Source organism: Acomys minous (assembly GCF_964271855.1).
Source record: "Acomys minous genome assembly, chromosome: 4".
NCBI lineage: Eukaryota > Metazoa > Chordata > Mammalia > Rodentia > Muridae > Acomys > Acomys minous.
In genome coordinates, this window is record NC_140486.1 from 47,197,253 (window position 1) to 47,216,311 (window position 19,059).

General features: G+C 47.4%; 1 long non-coding RNA gene across 1 annotated transcript in view; it reads right to left on the reverse strand.

Annotated features, from left to right (window-relative positions):
* Window positions 1–19,059, reverse strand: part of LOC311596671 — a 164,069-nt gene that overhangs the window by 135,831 nt on the left and 9,179 nt on the right. Inside the window, exons 2-3 of the long non-coding RNA XR_014778920.1 lie at window positions 10,615–10,703; window positions 5,634–5,751 (exon numbers count right to left, since the gene is read on the reverse strand). This is a non-coding gene — a long non-coding RNA (uncharacterized lncRNA). The remainder of the gene's footprint in view (window positions 1–5,633; window positions 5,752–10,614; window positions 10,704–19,059) is intronic.

The following is a 19,059-nucleotide window of genomic DNA, read 5'->3' on the forward strand; positions in this document are numbered from 1 at the left end:
TATGTCATTTCGGGGTCTTGTTAGTCGACTGCTGTTATCTCTAAGATCTGTGATGGTGGCACCTGGCACGTAATGGGTGTTTGGGTGTTTAATAAATATTAACTTGGGCTTTTACAGAGGACTCAGGTTTGACTCCAACACCCACACCACGCAGCTCACAGATGCCTGTAACCCCTGTTCCAGGGGATTTGACTGGAATTCTGTAAAAGGACAGGTGGAAACACCGAGACCCACTCTGGAGACCGAACAACAAATGTGCTCCAAGCCGAAGAATGACAGACAGCTGCAGCGCCCAGGAGCCAAGGCGGCTGCAAATCCCTCTGCAAGGCCACCATCACCAAGAATCCTCTTGTCTGTCCACAGTGACTGAGGGCAAGCAACTGCAGTCTGAGTTCCATCCAGTGTGGGTGAGTTCCTTATGCATAAGCCCAGGGGATCCTGGGAGTACAAGGGTCACCCCGGCCTCTGCACTGTTGGGCATGTAACTGACCCAGGTACCCCGAGTACCAACTGCTCATCTCTTAGGATTAAGTAAGGGGGGAGGGGGGGAAGAGCAGCATTCCTCACAGAACATGGCACGTGGCAAATACCTAACATTAACTGGGAAAGCACTGCTGCCCAAGTCACATCAGCAACTCTTGCCATTGCTCCAATAGCTGGGAATCTGAGCAGAGCCTGCTGAGCGCAGGGGCTGTTTAACCTTAGCAGTCTAGCACCCGGTAGCTTCATTTTTCCCATTCAAGTAGAATGAAAGGCTGGGTGAGTTTCAGAGCACTGACTCGGCACACACAGGACCAGGGTTCAATTCCTAACAGCACGCACGCACGCACGCACGCACGCACTCACAATGAAGTGCAGGCATTTGCTCAGCTTCCCCACGGGTCCCAAGCCATTCAAGGCCCCGCTATGACCACCCAGGAGACTTCATAAAGCTGAAAACTGGTAGTTCCAGCCTGAGGACCTCAACCGCTCACATCAGCTCTCAGAGAGACACAAGGACTTGCCCAGGTGGCCCTGGAGGTCGAGGAGACAAGACGCAGCCAGTGCTTCCCTTTAACTGGTTCCGCACCAATTTTAACAAATTCAATTTGTTAATTTAAAAAAAAAAATTAAGACTTATATTTGTTAAATTTAGAAATTAAACAAATTTATAATTAACAAATATTAAAGAAGGATCCCACGAGTAATCAGAATATAATGAGTCCAGCCTGAGAGAGCGGCTCCAGCTCAACTTAGAAACTTCCTCATCGGCCCATATAAATAAGCATCATTTACCTCCTGGTTTTACATGCAAAGATTAAGGGCATGTCTAGGTAATGAACCGCTGTTTTTAATGTTCTAGAAGCCCGAGGCAGACAATTCCAGAGTAAGCAGTAATTGCTCTACAGGAACACTATGTACAACTAAGGCAGCCCCTTCCTACACCATAGACCAGACAGGTAGATTCCATTCTGGGCCAAGTCACTGGTTGAGAGAACTCCAGCTATCTTAAATTGAAGGCAACAAGAGCCACGGGACGGACGGGAGGAGGTGAAGTGGCAGACAGGCACAGATGCAATTTAACCCAAGTGAGTTTTCGAGAAGGGAACGCCAGCTGCAGAGGCAGGTGTGTCCCCCATTAAGTAACTGAGATTACGGGTCTCTACTTTGGTTTGGCAACTGAGACTGACACCACGGCTTGGGACCGTATTTCTATAATGTTTCCCCGGCATTGTCGCTCTCTGGCAAGGCATATAAGCCCTGGGTGACCTAAACCAGTTGTGGGGAGAAAGGAACTGGTGACTCAAGTGATCTCCGCGTGCCTCAGTCTCCCTCGATATTAAAACCAAGATCGCGGCCCCTCATTAGGCTTCGGGGCGAGGATGGTGCTTCCTGGACCCAACAGCAAGCAGAACCAACCATGCATGTTCGTCCATCACTGTGCGCCCATGTGGGCTGTGGACCTTCCTTGGCTTTAATTTTTTAAAAAGCCCCTCAGCAATCAGGGTGCAGGGATGTTCCTATAAGCTCAGGGGGTGCACCCTCCTGGGCTCGCAGGAGCCGGGGCTGGAGAGCCGGAGTCGAAGCGGCCGCAGGAGCGCAGAGGCCCTGCTGCGCTGAGCCCCGCGGGGGTGGCGGAGGCGGAAGCGGGGGCGGCCGGACCGCGGTGGGGATGTTTAAAGGAAATTTACAATCATTTCCTCTCTGTGGTTTGGTGACAAATCAACAACATCCTGTTCTTTTGTGAGACTCCGGGCGCCTGCAAGGCGGGGGCAGCGCTTGGTTCTTAAAGAGACAAACACAGGCTCCTCCCTCCTAGCCCTTCCCAGTGGGCTCCTCACCCTACCCCAAATCTATGCATCTAACCTCCCCTAGGCGCCGCCTCGGAACAAGAATGCACAAGCTGCTACTCCTGTGGTTTCCTGGCCACGACCTGTATGGTGTCCCCTCTCCTGCAGTGTGCCCCCTCCTCCAAGGTCCCGGGAAACAGTGGCCAACCCCACTGATGGTTGTTGCATCCCGGGGCACCTTCCCCTATCGGACAGCTGTGCCTGCAGGTCTTAGCCCTCTGGCTACTTTTTAATCCCCATCTACCAATCCCTTTTCCTCAAAATGTCCAGCCCCCGAACTGTGGATTTATGGTTAAATGTCGATGTGCGTACACAAGGTTTATAAAACGCCAAGGCGGAGAGAGACTTTCCGAGCTGTATAAGTAATGAGAATCAGATGCTCAGGACTAGGGGCAGCGAAGGGGGTTGCGAGGGGGGGGCGGAATCACACACAACACTCAACTGCCCTCCTGGGACTTCGTTCATTCAGTCACTTAATTATTATTCTTTTTTTTTAACTAAGTGCAGGTCATCACTGGTCCACTATACAACAGTGATGTTGCAGACAGGGTCCTTGGCCCCAGGATGCTTACATCTTAACAGCATCTAAAGATGAACCGTGGGTGGGTGGGTGGAGTGCTTCGCGCCTATAGACTAACATCAGAACAGCTGTTCTGTGTAACAACTCTGAGGAGGTGCCCAGCTCACCGGAGACGAAGGCCCTACCCCTAAAAAAACTGTTGAAGGGTCGGAGCCGGAAGCGCCCATCACCACCCGAAGGACGCAAAGGAAGTCCCCAGGGTCTCCTGGGCCTCCAGGAGTCCTCTCTGAATGCAAATTAGAATTCTCAAAGAATTTTCCAAAAACCCTGGTCCCCTTGAGCTGAGGCTGCGAACTTGCTTTGATTAGGTTTTATCTCTAGCACTGTCTACTGAACTTGATTCTTGGGGTACATACTCTGATCACGGGGGTCACTGGATCCCTTGGCCTCTTTCCCCAATGTGGCCACAATGAGTAAGCCTTTGTCTTTGTAAACTGTTAATTTGGCAGTTTTAAAGGACAACTCACCTATTTTGACTTCTTGTGACCCCCCAAGTTAATTCAATGGTTAACTTCAAAAAACAAAAACCCGTGGCCAGGAGTAGTGATGCCGCACTCCTTTAATCCAGCACCGGGGAGACAGAACTCAGGTTCCCTGAGTTCAAGGCTAGCCTGCTCTACATAGCAAATTCCAGTTCGGCCAGGGATCTGCAGTAGACACTGTCTCAATAACAACAACAAATTTGAAGTTTGGGTTTCAAGGCAGCCAGGCCCTGAATCCTTAGCATCATAAACATTTCCTCTAATTTAACTTACAAGAAGAACTGCCCAATAGGATAGGTATACTGACCGTTCCTACTTTCCAGATAAGGAAACAGGTACAGGGAGAAAACATAACTTGGTCAGGGTCAGGTAGCTAATAAGGTCTCAGAAGAAGCGGGTTTCCCGTGACAAAGGGTGGTCCCAAGTGACAAAGGGCAGCCCTAAGAAAACAGTCTTTTTTTTGGTCTCCTGCTGAGTCTCTGGATCCTTCTTAGATGATTCCCATAAACCCTGAGGTTCTGCTTCAGTCAGGGAAACCATTTGGCAGGACACAGCGAGGAAACAACTGCCTGGGTGCTCCAGTAATAGGGCAGGCATACCCCGGCCCATGACATCCTCCCCCGTGAGGCCACCACTGCCCTTTTCACCTTGTCACCACCTTCCCATTTGTGCAGCTGCCTGAGGCAGGACCCAGAGGAGGGCGTGGTAGAAGTGTGGGCCAGGGGAGTTCCCTAGGAAAGGAACCGCTCCCTTAGAGCAGAGACGGGAAGAAAAGGAAGTCATCAGTGTTTATGGTAGAATAGGGTGGTCCTGGTAAATGTGCACATCTTGGGTCCACCACTTTGGTCCAGCCTGGTTACTAAGTGAGCACTTGCTTTGCCAACCTTCTTAGGAACCTTCCATCCTAGGAACCTATAACACACTGAATGTGGAAGCATTCCTCCACAACAATCCCAGCACTCCTACCGAGAGAAGGCAAGCAGGAGGCAGGGCCTGAGGAGCTAGAGGCCTGCAGAGCCACAGAAGCAGGAGCCCCGCTGCAACACGGTGAAAAGGACTCCTGAAAGTTTTCCTTTGACCTCTCCACTCTTGCTGTGGCAGGCAGGCATGCAGGCACACAAATACATAGATACACAATAGTTCATTTATGTTAAATGCTTGCTTTTGTTCTGTTTGAAAATGGTCCCTTGTAGCCTGGGCTGCATTCGGAACACCTATGTAACTGGTCCTCCTGCCTCTACAGGGTGCTAGCAGTGTAAGTGTGCACCACCACACCTGGCTAGATGCTGAATGTGGAAACAGTGCCTCTTCCCATCACCAGCTGTAAGGCATCCTCAGGGCCTCTCCAGGCCTCAGTAGTCTCTCTAGAAGATGTGAACAAAATTTTTTACTTCACAAATCCGGGTGCAAATTACATTCACAAGGGATAGTGTCCAAAACCACTGGGGACCAAATGCAGGGCTTTGTGTGGGCCAAGCAAGCACACTACTATGATGAAATAAAACTTTTAAAAAACTTGGGGGTTTGTTTTGTTTTGTTTGTTTGTTTGTTTTTTGAGACAGGGTTTCTCTGTGTAGCCTTGGCTGTTCTCGACTCGCTTTGTAGACCAGGTTGTCCTCGAACTCACAGTGATCGGCCTGCCTCCGGCCTCCTCAGTGCTGGGATTAAAGATGTGTGTCACCACGCCTGGCTTTAAAAACTTGTTTTAACTTTTACTTTATGTGTAAGTTTTGCCTCTATGTGTGTTTATATACCACTCAGATATCTGGTGCTTCTGAAGGCCAGAAGAGGACATCAGATCCTATGATCTGGAGTTGCCTGATGCCATACAGGCTGGGAATTGAACCTGGATCATCTGGAAGAGCAGCCTGTGCTTTAACCACTAAGCCATCTCCCTGGACCCATGTACTATAATGAAATCAATCTTTTTTTTTTTCAAGACAGGGTTTCTCTGTGTAGCCTTGGATGTCCTGGACTCACTTTGTAGACCAGGCTGGCCCCAAACTCACAGAGATCTGCCTGCGTCTGCCGCCCGAGTGCTGGGATTACAGGCATGTGCCAATGAAATCAATCTTAAAAGGGGGAATCATCAGAACTGAGGCCGGGCCCTGGAACTCTCATGTGGGGGAGTTGACCCTTGCAGGCCACTTCTCCAGGTCTCCCTCTGAGCATGATGGCTTCACCATTTCTGCCACAGTAGCCACAGTCCCCCTATAGATGATCTCTTACCTATAGTCCCACCTTCCTGTCCCAAGAAGAGTGTCATATTCCAGAAAGACGATTTGAGAGCTTCAGGCTTCAACAAATGAGAGGTGACAGCGTTTGTGTGAGAGGGCAAAACAGTTCCAATGGTCAGAACCTAAGTCCAGGAAAAAAAAAAGCTGGGGGGTGAGGGTGTCTGCTTATAACATCACCTGGAAAACAGTCTCCTCCAATAAGGAACAACTGATTTAGCAAGTACATGACCTGGGCCAACAGCAGCAAGAGTTGCCACGTTGGACTCTAAGAGATCATCTCTTCACTCTGTGATTTCTTATTTATGGTTTTTGTTTTGTTTTGTTTTGTTTTGTTTTTCGAGACAGGGTTTCTCTGTGTAGCCTTGGCTGTCCTGGACTCACTTTGAACTCACAGCGATCCGCCCGCCTCTGCCTCCCGAGTGCTGGGATTAAAGGCGTGCACCACCACGCCCGGCTCTTATTTATGTTTTCTTATAGCTTTGATTTAGAAAGAGCAAAACATCTGGCTTCAGAGCAGAAGCTGAGGAGACAGAGAACTCAGTGGTAACAGCCAGTTCTCCCACTTACTCTAAGCCTCCCTTCCCTCTTCTTGAAAACGGAGTTGATGGTGAGAATTAAATGCACTAATAAAGCCAAGGCCTCAGCCATGTACCTGGCACACGCAGTACATGGTAATTGGCAGCTTTAGAACTACAAGTACAAGACCCCAGGCAGTCATTAACCTCACCTAACAGCTGAGGAAGAAAAGTGCCTGCGCTAACCAGCTCATCAGTGCTCACACACTGCCTTGGTGTCCGGAAGTAAAAGTCATCCAGGGACCTGTGCTCCCCCTAAATGCAATAGTGATTGGGCTATTATTTATTCAAACATTATCACCTTTGCACTGGGAGTGTAGTTTGTTGCCCAGCCTGCAAGTGGTCCTGGGCTTGCTAACACCGCGCCCCCCCCCCCACACACACATACACACACCATATCATGTACACCCTTTAACCCCAAAACCCAGAGACAGATGGAGCTCTGAGTTCAAGGCTAGCCTGGTCCACAGAGTGAGTTCCAAGACAGCCAGGGCTACAAAGTGTACCATACTGCATGGTAGTTTACATGCAGAGGCTGGGTGTTACAGACAGACATAGACCCCTTCCTTGTTCCCACAGGGGCCTGAGCAGCTTGAATCCTTGCGTCCCAAATCCTTCAGATATTGTTTTGCTTGCTTATTTGCTTTTCTTTTCTTTTTCCCTTCGTCTTCTTTCTTTCTTTTTTTTTTTTTCAAGACAGGGTTTCTCTGTGTAGTCTTGATTGTCCTGGACTCACTTTGTAGACCAGGCTGGCCTCGAACTCACAGAGATTCACCTGTCTCTGCCTCCCAAGTGCTGGGATTAATGGTATGCACCATTGCTGCCCTGCTCTTTCTTTCTTAAATGCAAATGAACAAACAAGCAAAAAACAAACTGCTACCTCCTTCCCCATTTAGCTTGAAGAAAGTTTCTGAGAGTGCGTTTTAAACAGACGGACGGACCATTAGCAGCATAACATAACAAAGCAAAAGCAATTTTCCAGGTCACCCGCCAACTCTAGAGCACCACGACTTAAAATTCTGCTCTGTTGGAAGACAGAAGGGCTTGCTCCTGGCTGGTGGGGGACTGGAGAGAACGCCCCATTTTTATGGCCAGCAAAACCAGTAAACATCACCACACCACAGTCTGGCTTGTGTGCAGGCATTTTAAGTGGTTTTGTGTGAAATGCAGATTTGGGGGAAGAGAGCTCCTATCAGAGAGCTCATGGTTGAAAGGTTTTCTATGGTTTCTGATTTAAGGAACCTGGATGCCTGCTCTGGCTTCAGTAGGAGATCTGCTCAAATATAACATCCTCTTAAATAGTGTGTAAAGCTACTGAGCATGCGAGCAGAGAGAAAGAGGGAGAGAAAGGAGACAGAGACGGAGAGACAGCCTTCTCCCAGCCATGGTACACACCTTTACTGATTGCTACCATTCCCAGTGATAAGAGTGCAGAATGGCCAGGCGTGGTGGCGCAAGCCTTTAATCCCAGCGCTCCGGAGACAGAGGCAGGTGAGTCTCGGTGAGTTCGAGGCCAGCCTGGTCTACGGAAGGAGCCCAGGATAGCCAAGGCTACACAGAGAAACCCTGTCTCGAAAAACCAATCAATCAAACAAACAAACAAATAAAAAGAGTGCAGAGTGCCTGGGCAAAGGCAGCATGAAGGAAGTCTATCTAGCTGAAGTGCTCTCTGGGATCACCCTTGCTGTGAGGGAGACTGCAGCAATGAACTGTTGCCGAACTCTTGTAGGAAGAGGAGCTTTCTCACCCCTCCACCTTCACCTTCTATCATCATCATCATCATCATCATCATCATCGTTATTATCATTATCACTATTGACAGGGTTTCTCTACATAGCCCTGGCTGTCCTGGAACTCACTATCAGACCTGGCTGGCCTCAGAGATCTGCCTGCCTCTGCTTCCTGAGTGCTGGAATTAAGGGTGTCCACTACCTCACTCTCCAGTATACTGCACCCCAGAGGTTCCCACATCTCATAGCCACTGGGCACAGCCTCAAAATCCCTATAAAGTCTTTATTTTTATTTGGACTTTCTTAATTTCTTTCTGTTTTCTTTTTGTAAACAGGGTCTTAGTATGAAGCTCTGCCACACATTCTAACTGGGTGGCTGCTAAGTTACAGCAATCTTCCTTCCTCCACCTCCTCCTCCTCCTCCTCTTCCTCTTCCTTCTCCTCTTCCTCCTCCTCCTTCCCCTCTTCTTCCTCCCCTTCCTCCTTCTCTCTTCCCCCTCCTTCTTCTTTTTTAATTTGTTTGTTTTTTCAAGACAGGGTTTCGCAGCATAGCCTCAGCTGTCTTGGACTCCTTTTGTAGACCAGGCTGGCCTCTAACTCTGCTTCTTAAATACTGAGATTACATGCATGAGCCACCCTGAGTCCAGTGACGATCCTTTAACCTACTGACTCAGCATCTCCCAGGGCTCAGCCAAATTACACAAAGCTGCTTAAAGAACACAGATGGCTCAGCTTATGATGGTTCAATGATTTGCCTCAAACTGCAAGATGGTCCAAAGTAATATAATACTTCTACCAAATAAGTAGAAAACGTATTTCCTCTCTCCTAATTTAAACCCTTCCTGGGCTATCAGTGTACAGACAGATCCTCTCATGCTGCTGGGAAGCTACTAGCATCTCGGAAAGACAGTGTTGCTATGATGAGCAGTGAAGCGCATTTAATGTGCTTCCAATGTCCAGTGGGTTTGTGGGGATGGAAACCCCACCATAAGGTGGGAGTCTACGTCTTTTGCAGTTTTTCCAATTAACACTAGTTTCCAGACATAAAAAAAGAAAAGGCAGTAGAATGCGTTTCTTTCTTTTTTCTTTTTCTTCTGTTGTTGTTTTGTTTTGTTTTTTTGAGACAGGGTTTCTCTGTGTAGCCTTGGCTGTCCTGGACTCACTTTGTAGACCAGGCTGGCCTCGAACTCACAGCGATCTGCCTGCCTCTGCCTCCCGAGTGCTGGGATTAAAGGCAGGCGCCACCACCGCCTGGCTTAGAATGCTTTTCTTTTCTTTTTAAATATTTATTTATTTTATGCATAGGAGTGCTCTATCACATGTACATTTGCTTGCTAGAAAAGGGCATCCGATCACATTACAGATGGTTGTGAGCCACCATGTGGTTGCTGGGAATTGAACTCAGGACCTCTGGAATAGCAGACAGTGCTCTTAACTGCTGAGCCACTTCTCTAGCCCTCTAGAATGCTTTTCAAAGTAAAAAATATATATAAAAATATTGGACCAGGCATGGTAGCACACACCTTTAATCCCAGCACTCGGGAGGCAGAGGCAGCAGGTGGATTGCTATGAGTTCAAGGCCAGCCTGATCTACAAAGCAAGTCTAGGACAGAACCCTGTCTTGGAAAAAAAAATTAAATAATTTATTCAGATTACATCTAATTTGTTATTCCCTCACTAGTATGTTCCCGTCCTCCCCTCCCTCCCTCCTTTTTTCACCCTATTCCCTCCCTTAGGTCTGTGACAGAAAGGGACCTCCTCCCCTACCATATGATCACAGCCTATCAGGTCTCATCCTGGCAGCCTGCTTACCCTTCCTCTGAGTGCCACCAGGCCACCCCACCAAGGAGAAGTGGTCAAATAGAGGGCACCAGAGTTCATGTTAGAGCCAGTCTGCACTCTCCACACAATGTGGAAAATGTGCTGTCCATTGGCTAGATCTGGATAGGGGGTCTAGGTTTACTGCATGCATTGTCCTTAGTTGGCACGGTAGTTTGAGCTAACCTCCCCCCCCCTTTTTTTTTTTTCAAGATAAGGTTTCTCTCTGTAGCCCTGGCTATCCTGGAACTTGATCTGTAGACCAGGCTGGTCTTCAACTTGGAGATCTGCTTGGCTCTGGCTCTGCCTCTCTGCCTCTCGGGTGCTGGGCTTAGAGACTCAGACTTAAAAAAAAAAAAGAAAGAAAAAGGAAAAAAGAAAGAAAGAAAAGAAAAAAATAAAAAGGGCTCAAGCCTCATTGGCTGTCTGAAGGCAAGATGGGTCACCAGCATCTCTACTGGAGTCACCCACGGAAGTTCGGCCAGGGTTCTCGCTCCTGCAACTTTTGCTCTAATAGCCACGGTCTGATCCGGAAATACAGGCTCACCATGTGCTATCAGTACTCGAATAGACTCCAATAAGTTGGACAGAGTGACCTTGAGTGGATTATTCTAGACTGTCTACCCAGTGAAACTGACCATGCTAGTCTTTGTACATAAAGAATAAAAATGTGGAGACCTTCAAAAAAAATTTTTTTTAGAACACCATTCTATTATTTTTATAAAAAGTAATTCTGTCTTGCCAGGTGGGAATGTAGCTCAACAGAACTTGCTTTGTGTGCCAAGGCCCTGGTCTGATCCCCAGCGCCCCCAGAAAGAAAGGGAAAAGGACACCTCAATGAAGTCTGGACCAGACTCCTTACCAGGCCAACGCAACCTGCCTAGCTCTTGTCGGTCTCTTGGCATCCAATCATTTTCCTGATTTCCTTGGGCTAAGTCCTCCAGTAGGTTCCTAAAAAGAGAAACGCAGGTGGTAAATTTCTCGGACCTTCATATATGAAAATGGCTTTACTTTTATTCCTTAATCTTTATGTTTGTTTGTTTGTTTGTTTATTGAGGCAGACTCAAGCAATCTGCCCACCTTAGCATGCAGTAGCTAGGGCACTTGGCTCACACTACTACATCTGGAATTCGTCATATTTTGATTGATAGTTTCATGAGGTATAAAATGATAAATTTTATTTTCTTGGCTCTACCACCTAAGAAGTGTGAAGGTCTCCAGTGTCCAGGTTTTTGAATAACATGTTTCTTTTGGGAGTCACTACGTGAAGGCTGGGAATTGAACAGAGTTTTCTGAACTGCTGAGCTGTCTCTTCAGTCCTTTTGTACAAAACAAATCTTTCATACTGTGTCTTGCATACCTATAAAGACAACTGCACCATTATTGTCATCAAGGAGATTTCCCTGCCAGCTACCTACCCTTGCACACACACTTAGGGGTTCCCACAAAACCTAGTGTGTATCACATGCATTTACCCCATACTAATCGCTATTTGTTTACACTGCTGGCTTTTCTGATAGACTCTGAGCATGAGAGATTGGAAACTCATAGCCTTAGTGAGTGTTACTCCATAAAATTGTGTAGAAAAACAATGAATAAATGGTCATTCATTGAAGGTCTTTTTTTTTTTTTTTTTTTTTTTTTTTTTGGTTTTTCGAGGCAGGGTTTCTCTGTGTAGCCTTGGCCATCCTGGACTCACTTTGTAGACCAGGCTGGCCTCGAACTCACAGCAATCCGCCTGCCTCTGCCTCCCAAGTGCTGGGATTAAAGGCGTGCACCACCACGCCCGGCTTAACTTTTTTTTTTTTTTTAATGTACATATACCTTAATTAAGGTTGCTACTGCTGTGCTAGAACACCATGACCAGAAGCAACTTTGGGAGAAAAAAGTTTATTTCACTCACACTTCAGTCTAACAGTTCATTATCAAAAGTAGTCAGGGCAGGAACTTATGTAAGGCAGGAACCTAGAGGTAGGAGCTGATGCTGAGGCCATGGAAGGATGCTGCTTACTGGCTTGTTCCTCACGGCTTGCTCAGCCTGCTTCCTTATAGAACCCAAGACCACCAGCCCAGGGATGGCACCACCCAAAATGGGCTAGCCCTCCCCCATTAGTCACTAATTAAGAAATTCTCAGTGGGCGGTGGTGTGCACACCTTTAATCTCAGCACTTGGGAGGCAGAAGCAGGCAGATCATTGTGAGTTCGAGGCCAGCCTGGTCTACAAAGAGAGTCCAGGACAGTAAAGGCTACACAGGAAGACCCTGTCTCGAACCGCCCCCCCCCCAAATAAAGAAAGAAAGAAAGAAAGAAAAAAGAAAAAGTAAAAAAAAAAAAAGAAAAGAAAAGAAATTTTCTACAGGCTTGCCAATAGCCTAGTCTTATGGCGACATCTTTCTTAAGTGAGACTCCCTACTCTCAGAAGACTATATCTTGTGTCAAGTTGACATAAAATTAACTTGCACACACTGGACATCGAGGCACATGCCTTTGCCTTTAACCCCACCACTTAGGAGGCAGAGACAGGTGGATCTCTGTGAGTTTGACGCCAGCCTGGTCTACACAGCAAGTTCCAGGACAGCCAGGGCTATACACAGAAACCCTGTCTCAAAACAACAAACAAACAAACAAACAAGCCTGTACAGTATGTCATGTGCATACTTAGGTGCATGGGTGTTTACATGTGTGGCCATGTGTATGTATAGGCCTGAGACTATCATCTGGAGCCCTCCTCAATAGCAGTCCATCTTATTTATTAAGGAAGGAATCTCAGTTGAGCCAGAGCTCTCTGACAGCTTGTCTGGCTACGCAGTTTGCTCTGGGTTTCCTACCTTTACCTTTCAGGAGCTGAAACTATAGACAGGCCACCATGCCTACCCAGTATTAATGTGGATTCTGCCTACAACATCACTGGTCCTCACACTTGTCACCTCAAGCGCCATAACCACCGAGCTACATGAATTTTGCATGTATGAACGTTTTGCCTTCATGCACGTATGTGCACCACACATGTGCCTAGTGCCCTCAGAGCTAGAAGAAGGTGTTGGATTCCCCTGGAACTGGCGTTACAGACAGTAAGTTGTGAGCCGCCATGTGGCTGCTGGAACCAAACTCATGTCCTCAATAAGAATAGCCTGTGCTCTCAAACTCTGAGTCATCACTCCACCTCGCCCCACCCACCCTGTTTATTTTTTATTGGCATATATCCACTATGTATTGATGGTTTTATAAAGACGTTTTCATAAAAGTATATCACGTACTGTGAAGTTGTTTTTTTTTTTCCCATTAAGTGATACAATCTAGAACCAGACATGATAGATAGCACATGCCAGAAGATTGATGCAAAAACACTGTGAATGTAAAGCTAGCCTGGGCTACACCTCTCAAAGGAAAACAAAACAAAACAACTGAAACTATCATCAACAATAACATGTTTTGTTTGTTTGTTTGTTTTTTGAGACAGGGTTTCTCTGTGTAGCCTTGGCTGTCCTCGAACTCACAGCAATCCACCTGCCTCTGTCTCCCGAGTGCAGGGATTAAAGGCGTGCATCGCTACCACTCGACAACAATAACATGTTTGATAAATGATGCCCTTACCAGTTGGCACATGGCCCTTCCAAATTCAGCAGTACGGAAAAGGACTGCTCTAGGAGACATAGACACAAATGCTCTCTCAGTATCTAAAGCACAGGAAACTCTCTTGCTGGTTTTCTTCGGTACTGTCTCCTGTGAGGATGGGGACCAGCTCTGCTCTGCTCTCAGTAAAGGGGGCAGAGGAAGGCCTGCCTGGTCTGCATGGAGAGTTCCAGGCCAGTGCCACAGAGTGAGACCCAGTCTCAGAAAAGGGAGGAAGTCAGGTTACTAAGTTAATGAAGGAGTATCTATCTATCACAGTGGTAAAGTGCTTGCCTAACTTGAATTCCAGGTACAGGTTGAATTCATAGGACCACCCTCCTGCCCCCACCAAAAGGGCTGAATGAATACCGTATGCAAACAAAGCTAACAGCAGGTTGAGGAGACAGCTTAGTATGAAAGCACAGGACCTAAGTTGTGCTTTCCAGCCACGATGCACAAATCAGATGTGGCAGTAGGCACCTGTAACCCCAGTGCTGGGGAGGCAGAACTAGACCGATGCCTGGATCCACCAGTCTCCTTAGTCAAAAGCTGAGGTTCAAAAAGAGAGACCCTGTCTCAAAAGATACAGTGAGAAGCAGCTAAGACACCTCATGTCACACTCCAGCCTCTACACACGAGAACATGCGCTGGCTTATATAAGAACACATATACAACACACCACACACATACACACACCACATACACAAGCACAGAACATTTAACAGACCAAAATAAGTGAGTAAATAAATAAATCCCTACAGTGTTTTACCATCCTGGGAAGAGGAATTCAAAATGAAAACCTATCTCATCATCTTTCTTCCCCAACCCTACCTCCAACAGCCAGCCAGAACTGTCTCTGAAACACACACACACACACACACACACACACACACACACACACACACACCACACCACCACCACCACCACCACCCCTCTGGCCCATTCCAGGCTCCAGCAGTCTCCTTTGAATACCTGTACCTCAATGCCTGGAATCATCTAATTCTGATCTCTTTCCAGGTCTCTCACTTTTTTCTTTTTTAAAAAAAAATTATTTATTTATTTATTTGAGTGTTCTATCCGCATGTATGACAGGCGAGAACATCAAATCCCATCACAGATGGTCATGAGCCACCATGTGGTTGCTGCGAATTGAACTCAGGACCTCTGGGAAAGCAGTCAGTGCTCTTAACAGCTAAGCCATCTCTCCAGCCCTTTTCTTTTCTTCCTTTCTTTCTTCCTTTTCATTGTTATTTTTATTTTTTTATTTTGGAAGTTGCTGCTAAGGATGGAACCAGGGTCTCTCAAATGCCTGGCCACTCCACTGAGCTCCAGCTCCAGCCTGTCTGTCTCTCAGTCCCCTGGTCCTCCTGCCCCAGCTCCCTCTGCAGCAGATGTCATACTGGCCCATCTTCTTTCTCCTGGTCCTCCACTGGCCCTTCATCACTTCATACTTTGCTTTACGTAACACCCTCTCCTTTGCTCCAAGTCAACTTTATCTGTTTTTTTCTTTGAAGTATTACCTTTATACTTTCTGCTCAATATCCAAAACATCTTCTAAGGCTCCTTATTTATTTCTTTTTTTTTTTTTTTTTTTTTTTTTTTTTTTTTTTTTTTTGAGACAAGGTTTCTCTGTGTAGCTTTGGCTGTCCTGGACTCACTTTGTAGACCAGGCTGGCTTCGAACTCACAGTGATCCGCCTGCCTCTGCCTCCCGAGTGCTGGGATGAAAGGTGTGCGCCACCACGCCCAGCTAAGGCTCATCATTTTTAATTCACCTTAAAGTTTAAGTCATCACTCCTCTGGAGTTACCTTATTAGCAACACCAGGACTTGCTGATCTTCCCAGCCAGGTATGGTGGCACATGCCTGTAATCCCAGCACTCGGGAGGCAGAGGTAGGCAGATCTCTGTGAGTTCAAGGCCAGCCTGGTCTACAAAGAGAGTTCCAGGATAGCCAGGGCTATTACACAGAGAAACCCTGTCTCAGAACACCAAAAAGAAAAAAAAAAAGGAAAAAAAAAAAGAAGAAGAAGAAAAGAAAGAAAGAAAGACCTTAAGGAAAAAAAAAAAGTCTTACTCCTCACCCAAAATGCTATTTCTATGCTTTAAAAGCAGCCGGTTAGCAGTTTCTCCTGTGTATTTCCAGAATATATGTATGGTTTTAGACGCACACATGGTTCAATGCCTTGCTTTAAAGTTCCTAAACAATTGTTCTCTCTTTTTCTCTCCTTCTCTCTCTGTTCCCCCTGCCCCTCACGTACGTGTGTGTGTGTGTGTGTGTGTGTGTGTGTGTGTGTGTTTTTATGTGTTAGTCCAGGCTGGGTCTGAACTCTGGATGCTCCTAGGATTACAAGTGTGTCCCACCACACTCCTTGCCCTACACAGTTATCCCTGAGCACTTTTCTATAGCCACGTCTCACAGGCCCTCCACCCACTGCTTAACGGCCACAGACTTCATCAGCCCCTCCCTGCCCCAGATGGGCATCTATTACTACATTGCTAATACTAGCACACTCTAGCGAGCATCCTTACACACATAGCTCTGTGGACCCTTCACATCTTCAGTGCTGCTGATTATTACATTAGACCGGACAGGAGGCTCTTCCGGTGGGGTTCTGCTCTGGGGTTCTGCCACCCTACAGAGTTCGCTAATGTACTCACTGACTCACTCACTGGTCGGCAGTGGGCCCATCTCCCTCCTCGCCTCACAACAGAAGAAAACGGTCCCTGGGCTGTTTCCTCCTGTTTCTTCTCTGTATGTTGTCACAGAGGCAGGCCTCTCCCTTTTTCTGGAAGCACAGGGGAAATCCTGGACATGTGAGAAGAGCATTTCAGAAACCAGCTGTGTTCTCAGGTGACCCTGAGGAGGGCCCCCGAGAAGGAAGGAAACACGTTTTTAGTTCATGAGACACAATCCCAGCTGTTTCGTTCTCAATGGGGATACAGGGATATAAATGTGAAGAGACAGGAGCTGTGACGAGCTTTGGACGGTGGCTGATAGGAACACAGAGTCATCAGTGACGCGGCACTATCGTCCCAGCCCACATCTGCCCACTACAACGTGTCCTTTCTCAGGCCAAGGACAGGATGGGCTTACAGGAAGTAGGACAGTGATGACCTGCTCAGCCCGACTCACCATGTCCACCACAACCACCACCACCACCACACACACACACACACACACCCTCACCAGGTCTGACCTAACCCAGAGAAGCTACAAGGCTGAGGCGGGGTTGGCGTGGGGGGCAGGGAAGACAGGCGAAGCTATAGCAGCAACAAGGGCTGAGTGTCAGGAGCTCACTGACAACCCTGGGACCTTTAGCGAGTCATCAAACTATCCTGTCAATAAAAAGCTACGCCAGCAGGCCTTGAGAGCAGGATGTACACTAAGTGCCTAACACAGGACATGGCATTGCATAAGCAGTCAATAAATACTTGCTATTTGCTTCGGTACTGTTTCCTTCCGACCTCACACTGTACTAACTCAGAAGAGGTGCTCAGCAAGACACTCTCCTTCATTGTTAGTCCTAGTGCGTGCTAGCCATGAGCGCTAGCCATGTGCGCTACCAAGGAGCTCTAGTCTCAGACCTGTTCTTCCTTTTATTTTAATGCAAGGTCTTGTTAAATTGCCACAGCTGGCCTTAAACCTCTGCACTCAAGGGATCCTCTTCCTCTGTCCTCTCCCTCCCTTGTAGTCCTGGCTGTCCTGGATTCGCTTTGTAGACCAGGCTGGCCTCTGCCTCCTGAGTCTGGGTGCTGGGATTGAAGGTGTGCACCACCACACCACAGCCCAGCTTTCAAGGGATCCTCCTGCCTCAGCCTCCAGCACCTCTGTAACCTCAGGGTTCAGCCACCATGTTCGGCTTTGTTTCTGTTTTGTTTGTTTGAGATAGGGTCTCACTGGCTGGACTGGAAACCTATGTAGACCAGGCTGGCCTTGAACTCACAGATCCTCCTCTCTCTGTCTCCTAAGTGCTGAGATTAAAGGTGTGCACTACAACACTCAGAAGTGTGGGGCTTTTGGGGGAGTAGCGGTGTATAGATGTGAGAAACAGTCCCACTGGTTTTCTTGTATTTTGTTTTTCACCCTTACTTTGACAGATACTGACAAATACTTTGACAGATTTCATTCTTTTTTTTTTTTCTTACTTTTTTTCTTCCTTTCCTTCTCCTCTCCCCCCCAAGACAGGGTTTCACTGTGTAGCCTTGGCTGTCCTGGAACTCACTCTATAGACCAGGCTGGCCTCAAACTTAGACATACCCCTGCCTCTTTGCCTCCTGAGTAGTGGGACTAAAGGAAAAATAAATACCCCTTGCACATGCTAGCTAGGGCCATGTAGCTCCATTAGAGAGTACTTTCCTAACATGCATGGAGCCCTGGGTTGGATCCCAGGGACCACACAAACCCAGCCTGGTGGTACATGCCTGTGATACACCACTGGGGAAACAGATGCAGGAGCAAAAGTTCAAGGCCATCCTCAACTACATATGATGTTAAAGCCAGCCTGGGTCACATGAAACCCTGTGTAATAAAAGGAAAGAAGTAAAATGCCATAAAAATTACATAAAACCCCCAACTACAAGACTTGAGTCATACCTACTGTATCCCACATAACTCAAAAATCCTCCAGCAGAATTTTTTTTTCCTGTGTTTGAGACAGTTTAGGCTCAAGACCTGCCTGCCTCGGCCTTTAGAATACTTGGTTTACAGGTGTAGAAAACTGCAATTAATGAGATCCTCCTAGGGAAAACTCCACTAACTTGTAAAAACTAGTATATACCTCTGAAGGGCTGCAGTTCTAACCCACGAGGTTCCCAGAAACAAACTTAAAACTAAAATTCACAGAGCTGTGCCTGGTGGTACAGGTCTGCAACTCCAGCTGTACAGGAAGGGGCAGAGGCAGGAGGATTCAAAGTTCAGATCCTGCCTGGGCTACAAAACAAGTTCAAGGCCAGCCTGGGCAATTTACTGAGACTGTCTCAAGACTGAAAAGTAAAGAGGACTGGGGACTGGAGAGATGGCTCAGTGGTTAAGAGCACTTGTTGCTTTTCCAGCACCCACATCAGGCACCTCCCTGCCTTCCTGTGACTTCAGCTCCATGGGATCCTATGTCTCCGGCCTCAGAGGGCACCTGCCCTCGCTGTATTTGTAACAATATAAGCAAACTGGCTGGGTGGTGGTGGCTCACTTTGTAGACCAAGCTATCCTTGAACTCACAGCGATCCACCTGCCTCTGCCTCCCAAGAGCTGGGATTATAAGTATGCGCCACCCATCTTTTTTTTAAAAATATATTTTTAAAATGTATTCATATTACATCTCAATGGTTATCCCACCCCTTGTATCCTCCCATTTCTCCCTCCCTCCCATTTTCCCCTTACTCCCCTCCCCTATGACTGTGACTGAGGGGACCTCCTCCCCCTGTATATGCTCATAGGGTATCAAGTCTCTTCCTGGTCCCACCACCAATCTTAAAAGGAAACGCAAACTACCAGAGCCTTCAAGGTCCTCCATGACAGGCCTCTGCCCAGTCTGTGCTTTCTCCCAGAGAGTAAGCCTGTAAAATCAGTGAGTCCCTTTCCAGTCCTTCCACCGGCCAAGCTCCTCCTCCCTCTGCCCCAGGCACTCCTCCTTCAGGTCCAGCCATTACTGTGGTCTCTTGCCATTTGGGTATGAGCTGAGTCATCACCTTCCTCCCT